Source organism: Anolis carolinensis, chromosome 5 (genome assembly GCF_035594765.1).
Source record: "Anolis carolinensis isolate JA03-04 chromosome 5, rAnoCar3.1.pri, whole genome shotgun sequence".
Lineage (NCBI taxonomy): Eukaryota > Metazoa > Chordata > Lepidosauria > Squamata > Dactyloidae > Anolis > Anolis carolinensis.
This window is the reverse complement of record NC_085845.1, coordinates 60,975,420-60,992,484: the sequence shown is the minus strand read 5'-3', so window position 1 is coordinate 60,992,484 and position 17,065 is coordinate 60,975,420.

Below are 17,065 nucleotides of genomic sequence, written 5' to 3'. Positions count from 1 at the left end.
CAAGTCAACCCCAGTAGACCTGTAGTCAAAAGCTCAACATGAGATGTAATTTGTGGTCATTTCAATAAGATGTGAAATGACCACAAGAGTATCTGTGCCCTTGAACTATATGGAGGCATGCCAAAAAAAGACAACAGAAAAAGAAAGATAAATTAATATAACAATAAATAATAATAACAACAACAACAACAACAACAACAACAACAACAACAACAACAACTTTATCTTAACCTGCCCTTCCTCCCCTAGGGGAGTCAGGGTGTCTTCCAAAGTAAAGCAATAATGGCAAACATTCATTGCCAACATGAAACATAGTAAACAATTTACAGACAGTTAAATTAATAAAAATCCTATCAATATATACGATAAAATATATCATATCATATAAAACAACATTGCACAGATTAAAATGCTTATTAAAAGATAAAGATATATAACTTCACTGGGATGTAGAATGGGTTTCTAAACTGGAAGGGGAAAAAAGAACAACCTTCAAGCAAATTCCCATCCCCTAATTGAAGATATTCACAGATCAAGCAAACTGAAATGTGCAATTGTTTTCTGATTGTTTCGGATCATCAGCAACTCAGAAAAATAGGTTTTCAGGTAATACATTTATGTGAAGATACTGGACTCATTGCAATCAAAACATGGAAAGAGCAATGCTACTTACCAGATGGATGAGAGCCATTCTGGACTATTGACTAAAAGCAAAGCACCTGATATTTTGTAGGACAGGGGACAAGGAGTTGTGGTTTTCTTCCTGTTTATTGAGCCATCCTTGAGAAAAACATACTTTCCAGTTCAGTTTAAATAAATGGGAGATAATTAGCTACTCCAGTTCCAAGCCCTCAATATGTTTAAGGCATATTATGGCATGCAATTTTATGCATTTGCTACAACCCACCACTTCTGTCCCTATCACTTGCTGATCTCCAAGAATGGGCCTGCTATGACTGTAGAATTTGCTGCCACTGCATCAAGATGGTTTCTACCCAAAGATTCATCTCTTTCTCTAGAGATGTAGCACATCCTACTACTAGGGTTGTGTGCAGTCTGTAGAACCTGTTTCCTTTGCTACCTGTGGCATTTCCAGCACCTCCGGAATCTTTGGGAGCATGAAATGGGAAGCCTACTCCCAGTACAAAAATCAGCTGGACATGAAGGCAAATGGGAGCCAATCCTGGCTCCTCACCTGCTTTTCATGAGCAGCCTCCTTGCCTTGGAAAGAGTGTCTGTGTGGCGTGTAGGCCCAGAAAGCCTATGCCTGCCTGCAACTGAGTACCTCTTCTGGAGTGAATCTGCCTTGGAAAGTGTGTGTGGCATTCAGGCCCAGAAAGCATGTGTGCCTGCCTGCAGCCAAGCACCTCCTCTAGAGTAAGAATGAGAGTGTGTGCATGTGTGGCATGCAGGTCCAGAAAGTGAATATGTCTGCCTGCAACTGAGTCCCTCTCCTCTAGAGTAGAAACAGGTAAGAAGCCTCCTTAAAGCTCCTGCCTACCTGCAGCTGAGCACCTCTCCTCTAGAGTAAAACAGCTTTAATGCCTAAAATGATGGGAAGGGGAGCCTGGGAAGCCCCCCTCCCCCCCATAATGGGCTGATAGAAAACAGACCTTTCGGCACCCCAGCGCGAAAACAGATATCTGCCCTCCCAATTTCTGGAGACTCCCAAAAATGGATGGGGGGCCCCACCAAAAGCTGGGACATAAAAAGGGTCAAGGTTTACCCCAAAAGCACAACCCTATTTACTACTTTCCATCATCTAAAATCTGAAGATGAGCAGGATTGTCCCTCAAGTTACTTTTAGTGTATGTTATAAGAAGACATCAAGGAATTCTGTAGAACTTTAGAGACAATCTGGGGATAAGAAATTTCTGGGATACGCTTACATGGACAGCAAATCACTTCAATGATGCATGGAACACATTAACTAAATCATCTGCTAGAAGTTTCTTCTTCCCAGTTTTTGATGTGTAATTTCATTGATGTTGGTCTTTCCCAACATGTACATACATTATTGAAGTATCTACCAGTTAAGATGTAGACTTTGGGTACATCTACACCAGGCATGGTCAAAATTTGGACCTCCAGGTGTTTTGGATTTCAACTCCCACAATTCCTAACAGCTGTTAAGCTGGGATTTCTGGGAATTGAAGTCCAAAACATCTGGAGAGCCGAAATTTGTCCATGCCTGATCTACACTGTACAAGTAACTTAATTTCACACCACTTGGCTGCCATGGCTCAATGCTATGAATTCCTGGGATCTGTTATTTGGTGAGGTACCAGCATTCTTTGGCAGAAAAAGCTAAAGACCTTGTACAAGTACAACTGTCATGATTATGTACCATTGAGCCATGGCAGTTAAGGTGGTGTCAAACTGCATTGACACCCTACATAATAATTTTGAACATGAATTTGACCTCCACTTGAAGTGATGTTATAATAAACTGCCTTGTCTATTATAAGTGTCTTGATTGTTCTCTAAAATGAATTCCCAGAATATGTCAAAATGAACCTTCACATTATTCCCGCTATGGAACTTTTTTTAAAAAAAATCAGGTGCTGTCCAGATGTTCTCTACTTCAACTCCCAGCAGGTTCCAAAGCTAGAACAAAAGTTGTGGGTGGTGCGGAGGTGGGGTGAAACATTTTTTTTTAGCGAATCATGAAGAGTAGTTCCATAATTCAAAATAATTTAGAAATCAGGCTCCGTCAATAAACTTCAGTAGACACTCAAAACAGATAAACTTCAGTGGACACTCATGGGGATTTGGTTAACCAGTTAAAAATCATGAGTAAACTAGGTTTTTTAAAAAACCTGAAAATTTTTAAAGGGGGGGGGGGTTGAACCCCTGACCCCCCCCCCCCCCCCAACTTGGTTACAGCCCTGACTCCCAGGATCCCTCACCATGTTACCTTAAGCCGATAGAGAGAGGACACAAGTCTGGGGAGGGTGTGCATTTTTGTGGATTGCAGGTTTTCAAGTATTTTTGGACGCTTGGCTTACCTATTAAAGGCTAAATTTCTCAGTACTGTGCCATGTTTTTCTGAGCAGGGCGAAGCATTACCTGCAACTGTCTGTTTTGTAGAGAGTCCACAAGACAGAGGTAAGAGAAAGAAATAGAAAGAGAAATAACTAGTCTGACTTGGTATTAGACAGTTTCTTACATTCCTGCTGTGGGAAGAGGGGAGAATACTTCTGTTATGTCTGCCTCAGGGTATTTGCTCTTTCGCACATTTCTGGCATTGACAAAGGGAAAAAATCTATATGTAATGCTGAACAGTGCTATCTCAGATGAAAGAACATACCACAGTGTTAGATAACTGCTCACATATACTTGTCTCCCACTAGACAGGTAGGAAGGAGGGTGAAGAAGATGTGAGTAGTGAGCTATTGTAGTTTTGCACCATGTTTCCTTAGATGATGAACACAATTTTACTGAGTAATAGCAGTCTTGGCTCTTCCCCATTCTCTTTGTTCTACCAAAACTTAGTAGAGATTGAACACACACTGAGAAGCAAGCACTGTTTCCAAAAATGAAAGCAGCCGCTGTACTAGTGATAAACGTTGGTAAAATGAGAAAGGAAGAAAAAACACAGCAGGTACTGCTCAATAACCCCTAACATCTTGTTTAAAAGCAACATTGGGGGGAAAAATTGTCCAAGTGCACCATTTTGTTTTTATACAACACATTTCCGATTGATATGATCCTAACATTTGAGAAAAAAATCTTTCTTAGTTTCCTAAAATTAGTATGAATAGTAAATTAGTTCTAGTTAAGGTAAAGGTAAAGGTATTCCCCTGACATTACGTCTAGTCTTGTCCGATTCTGGGGATTGGTGCTCATCTCTATTTCAAAGCCAAAGAACCGTCATTGCCCATAGACACCTCCAAGGTCATGTGGCCGGCATGACTTCATGGAGCGCCATTACCTTCCTACGAAAGAAGTATATTTATTTATTTATTTATTTACTACATTTTTATCCTGCTCTTCTCAACCCGAAGGGGACTAAGAGCGGCTTACAAATCAAATGAACATACAATATATTATTAGCATAGCACAATATAGGCATTAAATTACTATATTGTACTATATCATTATATGGTAATATTATTAGTAATATTACATTTATGTAATATATAATTAATATTATTATATTGTATTAGTAGTATAATATTGTATTCCATTATAATATTATTATCAATATTATATGTATATACAATATATTATATATTTATAAATTATTATAAGATATATATATATATATATATATATATATATATATATATATATAAAAATTTGCATAGCATGTTGCAATGGCACAGGAGACAAGATGGAACTATCTTCCTGGCTCTCAGGTTGGTATGATGTCTTCCTGCCCCCCCCCCCGGTTCTTCATTCTGGCCTCAGAGTGGCAGTTATTCCTTGATGGGAGGGGCTCCCAACCGATGACACAGGAGACAGGTTGGTATGATGTCTTCCTGGCCCCCTCCTTCTTCACTCAGAAGTACCTATTGATCTACTCACATTGTCATGTTTTTGAACTGCTAGGTTGGCAGAAGCTGGGGCTAACAGCGGGAGCTTACCCCATTCCCCGGATTTGAACCTCCAACCTTTTAGTCAGCAAGTTCAGCAGCTCAATGGTTTAACTCGCTGCACCACCGCGGGCTCCTAAATTCATTCTAACATATCATTAATAACAAAAAGGATATTAATCGACAATTTAGCAAAGAATCCATCTTTCAAAAGAAAAATGATTTGGGGCCAAGAATTTACTGAGTTTTGGAAGAGTCTATTCCATTTGTGTTGAAGATCTGAGATGTCTGTAAATGTTGTTTTCCCATCACAACTACAGAACAGCAGTCAGATATTGCTTAGCTCAATCCTACAACCAATCAGTAACCAGCAGATAGAGTTGCATCCCAGCACCATCTGGATATTTATTTATCTATTTAATTATTTATTTCTTGGAATGCTTAGATCCTAACCTATCTGAAGATCTATGGGCAGCTTACAATAAAATCAATCTAAAACAATAAATAATTACAGAAGTTTAAAAGATTTAAACAATACTAAACAGTTTCTCACTCAGTTAAACTGCTTATAGACTATTTAAACCAATTAAAATGATCTTGGATGAAAATACTATAACGCATGCACAGCTTGGATAAAAATCAACTGAGGACTTTAATAAAAAGCCAAGTTTTAACTTGGTTTTAAATTATTCTAACGTTCATTCCAGTCAGGCCTCCAGAAAGAAGGAATTTCACAACCAGGATGCCTATGCAGAAATGACCCTCTTTCATGCCCTCCCATAATGTATTTCCCTGACTGATGAGACATGGAGAAAGCCGCTTCAATACATCCCAATTCTGAGACAGGCAGCTCCCTAAAGTCCTGAGATCACAAGACATTTAAGGTCTTAAATGTTATTGCCAGCATCATGAATTCTGAATGGAAACATATGGCAGCCAATTTGAACATACAGCCATATGGATCACATGATTTCTATCTCTGTTTTAGACACATTATGAAAAATTATGCAAGGCATCCTAAAGTTACACATACATATATACTGTATATGGGAATATGCATACATATCTGTGGGTTATGTTTTGTTTTGAACAATACACAACAGTCCTGTTAAGGTACTAATGGCATAAGTGGAATTGTGTACTGGACTGTATCATACTAAAGTACATACCGGTAGGAATAGACGTTACTTTTCTGCATTACCTTTGGATACTGCTTGTTACAATGGTACAATGGGTTTTCAGGCATTGACCACTGATCCACAAAAGTTCAACTTTGTTGGTATTCATTATTGAGGTTATGTAACTCTGTCAGAATATTCTTACCTTATACTGCAGTAAGATATTAGCCAATATTTGGAGATCTAATCAGAAGGCACTCCCAGAACATATATTTTGGAACTGTGTCAATAATCTACTTCAACCGTCAAACATGTACAATTTGCAAACCTGGCACATCTATTAATTTATTACCGTGTTTTCTAGGGCATTTAAACATGCCTTTGTTTTATTTACACCAATGAAAAAAACATGAACGGCTCAACGTGCATCAATATAGCTAGGTAAAAAAATATATCAGAAGCTACAAGAAATTTTCCCCTAGTGTAACAATTTAAAAGGTACACAAAGTCTACGTTTCTACAATATTTTACTAGGATATATTAAGTGTTTCATGCTTTCTGTTGGGTTAGCTAACAGCCAACATGATGCAGCGCTTTCAGTGTTGGATTTAGGATTATGGATAACTAGGTTCAAACCCCAATTCAGTCATGAAAATCCACTGAGTGAGCTTTAACAAGTCACACTCTGCCAGCCTCAGAAGAAGGCAACAACAAACACTCACTGAACAAGTCTGACTAAGAAAACTTTGGGAGCCATTTCCCACTTGGTGACCCTAAGATAAACTGCCATTATGGTGTGAAGGCTCACAACAAATCAGCAAACTGCTATAAAATTAAATTTACACCAAAAAGGGAAAACAGCAATAACAGTAGAATATTCGCTTTGTTCTGTGTGCATTTTGTTTGCAAATATTTCATGTGTACAAATTGCATTACATAGTGTCTGTCCAATGAAGGTCCGCATAGTCAAAGCAAGAGTATTCCCTGTAGTAACCTATGGATGCAAGAGCTGGACCATAAGGAAGGCTGAGTGAAGAAAGACACTTTTGAACTGTGGTGTTGGAGAAAAATTCTGAGAGTGCCTTGGACCACAAGAATATCCAACCAGTCCATACTCCAGCAAATAATACCCGACTGCTCACTGGAGGGAAGGATATTAGATGCAAAGATGAAGTACCTTGGCCACATCATGAGAAAACAAGAAAGCTTGGAGAAGAGAATAATGCTAGGGAAAATGGAAGGAAAAAGGAAGAGGGGCCGACCAAGGGCAAGATTGATGGATGGTATCCTTGAAGTGACTGGCTTGTCCTTGAAGGAGCTGGAGGTGGTGACAGCTGACATGGAGCTGTGGCGTGGGCTAGTCCATGAGGTCATGACTGGTCAGAAGCAACTGAATGTATGAACAGCAACACAAATTGTTGTATGTTTTTCGGGCTGTATGGCCATACAGCCCAAAAATCATACAACAACCCTGTGATCCCAGCCATGAAAGCCTTCGACAACACAGCAACACAAATGTCTGTCCCTTCCAAGATATTGTTAGACTATAACTTTCATTAACCTCAGCCAGGAGAGCCAATGGTGAAGGGTACTGTTGTCTGACGAAGGGCCACTTGTTTTCCACCTCCAGAATTACTTGAAGCATTGTGACATTTCCTTTCCAGTTAATGATTTCCTTGAAATATTGCCTCATGCTTTTATTTATCCATAGCTTTACTCGTCAGTATCACTGCAAACATGCCACAAGATGGCTCTCTTTCATTACCTGCTAAAGCATTGAATGGTTACACTCTGCAGAGCTTCATTCCTAAATGCAAATTAACAATACATGAGAGGTATTACATTAGTAATGGTGAATCGTAGTCATGATCCAAAGGAGGACCTGTATGTCAGAAAGAACTTCATGCCTAATCAGTTTTCTGCATTCACAAATTAGCTCCACAGCCAGAGAGAGATAAGCCACTCATGTTTTTCTAATAGGAATATCTTGGTCTTCTTCTCAGTGAAGTTATTGGCCATGACTAATTGCTTAATAGTACAATCAAGCAGCTTAACAGCATGTGCCATTTTAATTGTGACCAATACTGCCATTAAGGGACACTCTGTTCAATCACTTTTAAAATGGATTGAATGAAAAGCACTTTTTGAAAATAGATTGGAAATCAGCAATAAGGAAAACAAGGCTGTGGCGCAGGCTGGTGAGCAGTCTGCTGCAATAAATCACTCTGACCATGAGGTCATGAGTTCGAGGCCAGCCCGTGGTGGGGTGAGCACCCGTCAATTAAAAAAAATAGCCCCTGCTCATTGCTCACCTAGCAACCTGAAAGATAGTTGCATCTATCAAGTTGGGAATAAGGTACCACTTATAAAGTGGGGAGGCAAATGTAACTAATTTACGATGTTGGAATGAGGAAGTGCCGTCACAGTGGATGATGAAGCAGCTGCTCCCCCCGTGGCCAGAATCGAACATCCCCTCAGGAGAAGGTTAAATTGCCTCTGCATCTGTCTGTCTCTGTCTCTGTTCTATGTGTATATGGGCATTGAATGTTTGCCCTATATGTATATAACATGATCCGCCCTGAGTCCCCTTCGGGGTGAGAAGGGCGGGATATAAATACTGTAAATAAATAAATAAATAAATCATTAGCAGGGCAGCCCTGGGAACTTTATCTTTGAGTTCAAAGAGCTCTCAGTGTAATTTATGCCCACTATATTCAAACAGGATTGTAACCTTAGGCTGCAATCATTTACAAACAAGCCATTGAACTTGAAACCATTTACCCTCAGACAGACACAGGTTTTAAAAGCTGGATCTAGATTTAGAATAGATTCAAAGAAAGCAATGGGACTTATTCACTTATTTCATTGAACCTATTCTAAGATAGTATCTACTCTGTAAAATTATTGCAGTTCGATACTAACTGTCATGACTCAATGCGTGGAGTCATGGAAGTTGTAGTTCAGTGAGGCCCTGGCATTCTTTGGCAGAGAAAGCTAAAAATCTTGTAAAACTATAACTCCAATGATTCCACAGCATCAAGACATGACAGTTAATGTGGTTTAAAAGTGCATTAATTCAACAGTGTAGATGCATACCAAGTATGTCTAAATTTGTACCCAACACATAGAATAATATACATATATTTATTTACGTCATTTCTATCCTATCTTTCTCACCCGAAGGGACTCAAGGCGAATTACAGATCTGGCAAAAATACAATGCCGATAAAAACAACAATACAGTAAAAACCCAACAGTTAAAAACCATTTACATTAAGCACGAATACACATGGAACAGTATACAAAACTTAAAACATATAAAGAGCATAGTTCCATTCATACATGGTGAATGTCCCTTAACTGGAAATATAAAATCTGAAATACTAAAAAACTGAAAGGTTTCACTGCCAGTAGCTGGCTTTTAGCTATGGGGAAAATCCATAATCCAAAATCAGACAAAAATCCAAAATCCCCAAAACTTCCGGTCTCAAGCAGATTTGATAAGGGAGACACAACCTGTATTTGTCAAGATAAATTGAATCATCAAATAACTATCATATAACAAACTGTGTTTTTCTTTTATGGTAATTTGGAACACTAATGCAGTATGTAAAATGTTTATTCTACAAACTGGCAACAAACTTATTACAGAACCTCTTATGAAAGACAAACATGACAGCAAACATAAATTGTGGTGGCGATGCCATGCATCTCATTACAATTCAGTTTCGAAGGAGTGTTTCTCCAATAGCTACATTCTACATCTACATGCAGTGCTCAGCAGGTAGGTGATAGGAAGGTCATTGTTCTTTGGCAAAATGCAGGGAAGGCATATATAGAGATCCATAGTCACTTTTGCTTTTGAACAGCTTTGAATAAATCCACTTGTCCAACAAGGCCCCAAATGGGCTTAAACTATCTTCTGATCATCCTAGGAAAGATGGAAAGAGAAGATAGAAGATCATGACATTTTACCTTTTATATGTCCTATCTTTTCCCCAAAATTAGGATGCAAGATACCTTACAGATTAAAATAAGTATACTAAAAGTACACAAAGGTCAGTATTAAAATAGAATTAAACTATTAGCAATAATAAAACAAATGAAAGCACCCATTAAAATTAAGTTTTAAAGTTAGTTAAATAGCACAAAGTACATAAATTTTAAACATTGACAAGAATTCACCCAAAAATCCTGGCTCGGATAATATATGGGCCAATGTGGTACCTCTGTCAGATGGGGCACCACTTCTGGCCTTTTGTAATACCTGCTTGAAAAAAAATGGCAATACTAACAGTGGCCCTTTGGCACTTTCCTGACATGTTGCTGGAAGCAGAAACCATAGTTGCTTGTTTAAAAGGTTATCTGGAAGGAGTATGCTCCTTCTCTTCTGGGCTGATTAGAGTAAGGAGAGTCTGATTTACTCATGAGTAAGCAAGGAAGATCACTCTTCTGCTTCCCCTTGCCCAACCATCTTCTAATCAAACCCATTGCTGCTGCTGCAGTTGCAAACATGCCCTGCTTGACCGATGAAGCCTTGCACATGCACTCCTGTTCTAAATCCTTCTCCAGCCATGGCAATGGTACACTCCTCTCTTCCACATCTTAAGCTCCCAATGATGCTGTAGAGCTGATCCAGAGCCACTACCACCAGCCTTCAGGCTCACCATGGCCATCCTGTCACCTGGGAGCCAGAAGAGTTTTAGGGGAAAAAAAGTGACTTGGCTTTGTGAGGAAGCGTTTGAGTGAATTCTGTTGGCTTCGACTCGGTCCGGATTATGGTTCATGTACAAGGTTTTGTGGACAAATTGCACAAGTCTTTTATATTCTATTGTTTTAAATGTATTTATTGGATTTTGTTAAATTATCCAATTGTTTTAATTGCTTATGTTTTATCTTTTTGTATTGTATATTGGCATTGAATTTTTGCCAGACTGTGAGCCGCCCTGAGTCCCTTCAGGTGAGAAGGGCGGGATAGAAATGAGGGAAATAAATAAATAAATAAATAAGAGGTATCTCAAAATCAAAATAATTATTAGGGTTGTCCAAAATTTCGTAATGATTCTTAATTCGGATTGATTTCGGATTGTTCTCACTTTTTGAACCGAGTATTGAGACATTGTCCCTGGGCGCAACTGGCAATGTAATTTGAACCATCGTTGGCCCATTCTCTAATTGTGTCTTAATGTTTTGTTAAATTTTTCCCCCCAAAATATTTTTTAAATATTTTTTTAATATTTTTTTTTAATTTTTTTGTTTCTGCAACCTAACTTGAATGGGAGCCTAGCGCAGCCTAAAACGGCTGCCACTCCCTGGCCAATCAGAGACTTCCACGATGGCTGGAAAAGGTGGGGGCTAGCGTCCTCCGCATCCACGTGGAAGATCTCTATAAAAAAACCTTCCCTAACCCAGGCAAGCCATTCTGGGCTGGGTTACGAGTGGAGAGGGTGGTTCGCGCTGCGCTAGATCAAGCCGCCTGCATTGAGGGGAGAGAGGGTGAAGTGTTCTGGCTGTTGGGTCTGGGTTAGGGCTGGCTTTTGTTGCTGGTTCAATATTGTGTGTATTTTTTGGGAAATTGGCTTGTGGCTTGTGGGATCTTGCAGAGTCCTTGGTGAGGCTTTAGGCAATTTTTATTTTTAAAAGGACATGGGCGCCAAGGCATTGCTTTCCTGACACTCCGTTTCTAAAGACCTCTGCCTTTTATTTTATTTCAGAAATCAGCCGTTCTTTTTAAACCTTAAAGGGTACACTCACTGGAAGTAGTAGTTTCCAAAGGACGTGTGCATTCCTGCCAAGGCATTGCTTGGCATCCGCTCCGTTTCTAATCCCAAGCCTTGGGCTGAGTTTTATTTCTGCAATCACAAAGTCAGACATTGATTTGATTCAGTAGAGGGTCCACAGCAATTTATAGTTTCCAAAGGACATTGCCAATCCTGTCAAGGCATTGCTTGGCGTGTGCTGCGTTTCTAATCCAAAGTCCTCAGCCAGAGTTTCATTTTTGCAATCACAATGTCAGCCAGTGGCACCATTGATCAAAAGGTTCAAAGGCAATTTATAGTTTCCAAAGGACAGTGGCACTCCTGCCAAGGCATTGCTTGGCGTGTGCTGCGTTTCTAATCCAAAGTCTATACAAGTAGAAGAGGGACTTTTACAGTGATAAGAACCCAATTGAACAGGAAATAAGACTTCCAAACCAGGAACAGGTTTCTTCAAATATTGAAAAATAGTGTATTATAAAAAGTTATGAAAATTCACCAAAAATCATAGGAGACAGGAAACATTCTGCAATTTGTTGAGCAGAGTGTTGAATGTGATCTCCCACTGTACCAAATTTGATGAGGATAGCTCAAGAAATGAGGGTGGGAGAGCCCTGTAAAAGTCCCCCCCGGTTTCCTTTTTTTTTGCGATTGCGCATGCGCGTCCACCATTTTAGAAACATTAAGAATCATTACGAATTTTTGGAAATATCCGAAATTTTTGGGTGAAAAATTTGGAAATACTTTCTATATCGAAGCGCCGGCAACCCCTACTTTAGAAACGAGAATTGAAACATTTTTTCCATCGATCAGACAAGCCTAATAATTATATCTCCAAACTTGTACTTTATTTACTACTAGCTTGGGGTCCCGGCGGTGCCCGGGTTATTAGTAGACGGCATTGAGTTGTTTGGGGATGTGAGGAAATATCACTTAAGTTTGGTCCAGATCCGTCATCAGCTGGGTTCAGTGCTGTCCGTATAAGGGTGAACTACAACTCCCAGAGCCAAAGGAGAATCACCCCGAAACCCTGCCTGTATGCTCAGTTGGACATGATGAGGCAGTGTGACAAGTTTGGTCCAGATCCGAAGTGGGCTGGGTTCAGTGCTAACTATATAAGGGTGAACTACAACTCCCAGAGCCAAAGGAGAATCACCCCGAAACCCTGCCTATATGCTCAGTTGGACATGATGAGGCAGTGTGCCAAGTTTGGTCCAGATCCGAAGTTGGCTGGGTTCAGTGCTAACTATATAAGGGTGAACTACAACTCCCAGAGCCAAAGGAGAATCACCCCAAAACCCTGCCTGTATGCTCAGTTGGACATGATGAGGCAGTGTGCCAAGTTTGGTCCAGATCCGAAGTTGGCTGGGTTCAGTGCTAACTATATAAGGGCGAACTACAACTCCCAGAGCCAAAGGAGAATCACCCCGAAACCCTGCCTGTATGCTCAGTTGGGCATGATGAGGCAGTGTGCCAACTTTGGTCCAGATCCGAAGTTGGCTGGGTTCAGTGCAGTCTATATAAGGGTGAACTATAACTCCCAGAGCCAAAGGACCTAGCAACCCGAAAGATAGTTGCATCTATCAAGTAGGAAATAAGGTACCACTTATAAAGTGGGGAGGCAAATTTAACTAATTTATGACGTTGGAATGAGGAAGTGCCGTCACAGTGGATCAACCTATTTACGTACTGCCGCCTGACCTTGTTGAAGGAGAGTGCTGTATCCAAAAGACACAGGCAAAAGCTGCTCTGTTTGGAACAGGGAAAATGGCCACCTCTTTTGCGGCCTAGCACAATGGAGCCAGGCTGCAAGGCCTGAAACGTGTTAGCAAAATGATCAAAGGCGGCTTGGATTGGGGCTTTGGGGGCTAGAAGTGTTCATAAGCATATCATTAAAAAGATAATAACAATGTTCTCTGCTGTCTTTTGAGGAAAGTAGGGCCTTACAAAGAAGTTGAAAGCTGAGGGTTGGAAAGCTGAGGAAAGCGGCGTGGGGCCAGCCTGGAAGGCCTTAAACATGTCAGCAGAGGGGCCAAAGGGGGCCACCTGTTGTCAGTGGGTTCATGGATCGTAGGGGTGATGTGTGTCAAGTTTGGTCCAGGTCCGGCCTTCCTGGTGGTGGCAGTGGTGTTTTTTATTACCAAAGTGTAGGCCGAAAGCTGTTAACTGTCCCAAAGCTAGCATCGTTCTGAGGAGATAAGTAGGCCGAACGAAGCCAGTTGGTAGTAGTTTTTCCCTCAGCAATCCCAGTGGCCTGTGAAAGTGGCGGCCAATCAGAGCTGGCCCATATTCCGGCCAGCCAATCAGAAAGCTGATCCATATTCCGCCAGGCCAATCAAAACGCGAGCACATATTCCGCCAGGCCAATCAAAACGCTGATACATACTCCGATACAAACATTCACTTTTATTATATATATAGATGTGAGGTTGACTTATGCAGAAGTATATACAATAGGTGAGTTATCTAGGTTATTTGCATATCTTTGATCAGTCTGATTACATTTTTGTCCTTCCTGTGCATATGTTTGCTTAACTACAAAAAAGAGGAAAGATGGTAATCTATATAGAGACATCTTGTACAAAATGTAGAAAATCTTCCTGGTCTCGAACCAGTTCCAGGCATGGCACTCTAATCACTTGTACAGCAAAACTGTACTATAATGCACTATAGGGCCTGCATTATAGACTTGAAAACTTGGCCGTTCCAACGTGCCTTTGAATAACGGCTTAGTTCGCAATCATGGCTGCCCAGCCCTAATTTAATGCTTTCTCCAGTATTTTATTCCCAACCCTGACTCCATTGCTCTGTGTTTTTTCTTCCTCTCATATCTAAATATGCCCATTTTTCCCAGCAGTGGTTGTGATGTTGATGTTTTATTTTTCTGGTTTTAGCTGTTTTAATTATATTAGTTATATGTTTTTTTATTATGTAATTTGAATTTCTTGTATATGCTGGGCTTGGTCCCCATGTAAGTTGCCCTGAGACCTTTTCGGGAGATGGTGGTGGGTTATAAGAATGAAGTTCTTATAACCCACCTCACAACCTCTGAGGATGCCTGCCATAGATATGGGTGAAACGTCAGGAGATAATACTTCTGGAACATGGCCATACAGCCAGGAAAACACACAGCAATCCCAAGAATGAAGTTGTTGTTGTTGTTGTTGTTGTTGTTGTTGTTGTTGTTGTTGACATGTCCATTGACTCTCCTTTTCTACAGCTGTGACTATCAGCACCAGCCAGCTCTCTTCATTATGCCCTTAACTCCAAGACACTGTCCAAGCACTCTTTCACCATCTCTCTGTCAGGATCTATTACTGAAAAGGTCTGTCATAGTTCTCCTCCTGAGATCCACAAGTCCTTGACTGCTTTCTGACTGCATTTGGGGCTGACTTTGGCCCAAACCTGGAATTAGAAGCAAACTGGTAATGGAATGCACATGGCACCGTGTGATACCTCAGCAAAGGTGATGGTCCAACTGCAATGCCAGTTTTCCTACTGCGATGATGTGAGGTAAGGGAGAATTCTTTATTGATCCCACCGCTGCCACCAATTTGCGAAGAACTGAGGCAGGGAGGAATCTTTTTATCCCACCATACAGTTGCCACCAATTTGTAAAGATGTCTGGATGATGATTTTAATTAACTAATTATTTATATATATATATATATATATATATATATATATATATATATATATATATATGCTGCCACCAATTGTGGAGATGTCAGGCAGAGGATAATTTATTCTTTTTAATCTTTCTTTACTTATTTCACTTTTGATGGTAACGTTGCTTAGTTTAGAATATGAGTGTGACAGAGACTTAGATGGTTTAAAGAACAAAACGAGTTTATTTCATGCACAGAGCTTAGTGGTTACAATAACTTCTTTAAGACACTTAAATAACTGTTACAAATAGATGTTGAGGTGTTCCAACTTCCACAATACTTTGTCCTCTTCAATCAAAACTATTAACTGATCTCTTGGATCTACTGGGATTACTTCCCCTTACTTCTCAGCCTCTACAAATAACCCTAAAGAAGTCACCCAACTTGCTTAGTCTGGCACTATTAAGAGGTCTGCTTCCCTGGTTTCCCTAATCTGGAACCAGTGTCTTTCCCCTGTGACTAAAAATCACAGACTACCTAAAATAAGTCACCTTATTTTAGAATTGACTCAAATTCCCTCATTTGAGTCACCCTGATCCTCCAACTGAGAATCAGTCTTCACTGTAATTCCACCATTACAGACTGACCTGTTTTTAAAACATTCCCTCCTTTTTTCCTTCAAACGACGGTTAGCTCCGTCTTCGTTGCTATGGCAACCTGCCTCAGAATGCTGAGCTGGTTACCTTCCCCCACGTATTGTTAACTCTAATACTTACCCATTTTAAACATAGCCAAACATGACTTTTAAAACACAATTAAACATGACATCTATAAACTAAAACATCACACTTCTTTACACCTACCTTGTATGAAAAAGTCAACAGAAGGCAGATAGGCTGCCTTCTTTGCTTCCACATCCAACATCTTGCCTGTTTATCATACTTTCTGTAGTTTCCAGAAGTTGAACTACAAAACATATGGAGGGTAAAATGATCCATTTGTTATATGATAGGTAGATTCCTTCAATGAAGCTTCCAGGAAGCTAGTTATGAAATATTGCATGTTGGGGGGGGGGGGGGGAGGGGAATAAATGGAGATTGGGCAGGCCAAGCTGATAAACCTTTGTACAAAACTTAACTAGCTTCGTTATCTTTATTGCCTTTGTCTATTTTAGTCAACATACTCACATATAAAATGTGCAAAAGGTACAACATAATACTTTACTCTCAGTACTCATTGTACCTAATAGTACCTGCATGTGCTTTTTTATTTGCCTAAGCATTTTGGACAGGTATTAATTGTGAGTGTTTATTTTATTTCCTGCCTTTTAGAACTGAAATTAATGAAGAGAAAGAAAGAACTCTAGTTTTGCCTTTAAGCCCTTAACAGCATATAATTAAGAACCTTAACATGACACAAACAAAGTCCTATGATTCCACTTTACCTGCCTATGGAATTCCAGAGTTTATAGTTTGCTTAGGTAGTTGTGCACTCTGGCTGCAAGACTAAATACTCTTTCCTAAACTGAAAATCATAAGATTTCATAGGATGGAACAATGGGATTTAAAGCAGATCATGTGAAATAACTATGGTTCTATGAGGCTTCCCTTCTACTTTATATAGAACTCTAAACAAATAAATCAATATCAACATTCTAGTTCTAATATTTTGGCTCATTTTATTTGGCATTATTACTATTAGTATTAGTATTACAAATTTATTGGCTATTCTTAATGTCAAAAGAGTAGCTGGAATGTTTTCATTTATTATTAAATGCACATGTTAAGTAACAATATTCATCATGACAGGAAATACTAGCTTGTGACACGATTCTGTTGTTCATTTTTATTTAAATTGACTGTAATTAATTATCTTGGCCAGCCTCACAGTGTTCTTGTCATGATGAATGATATAAGAATACATTATATGCGCAGTAACCTTTAAAAGTTGAAGTACTTTTGTGCCAACTTTAAAAAACTGTTGGATTTGCAAATCCCTTTAGCACTTGCCAGTGCATCAGTAGTGGGAGATGATAACAGGTACAG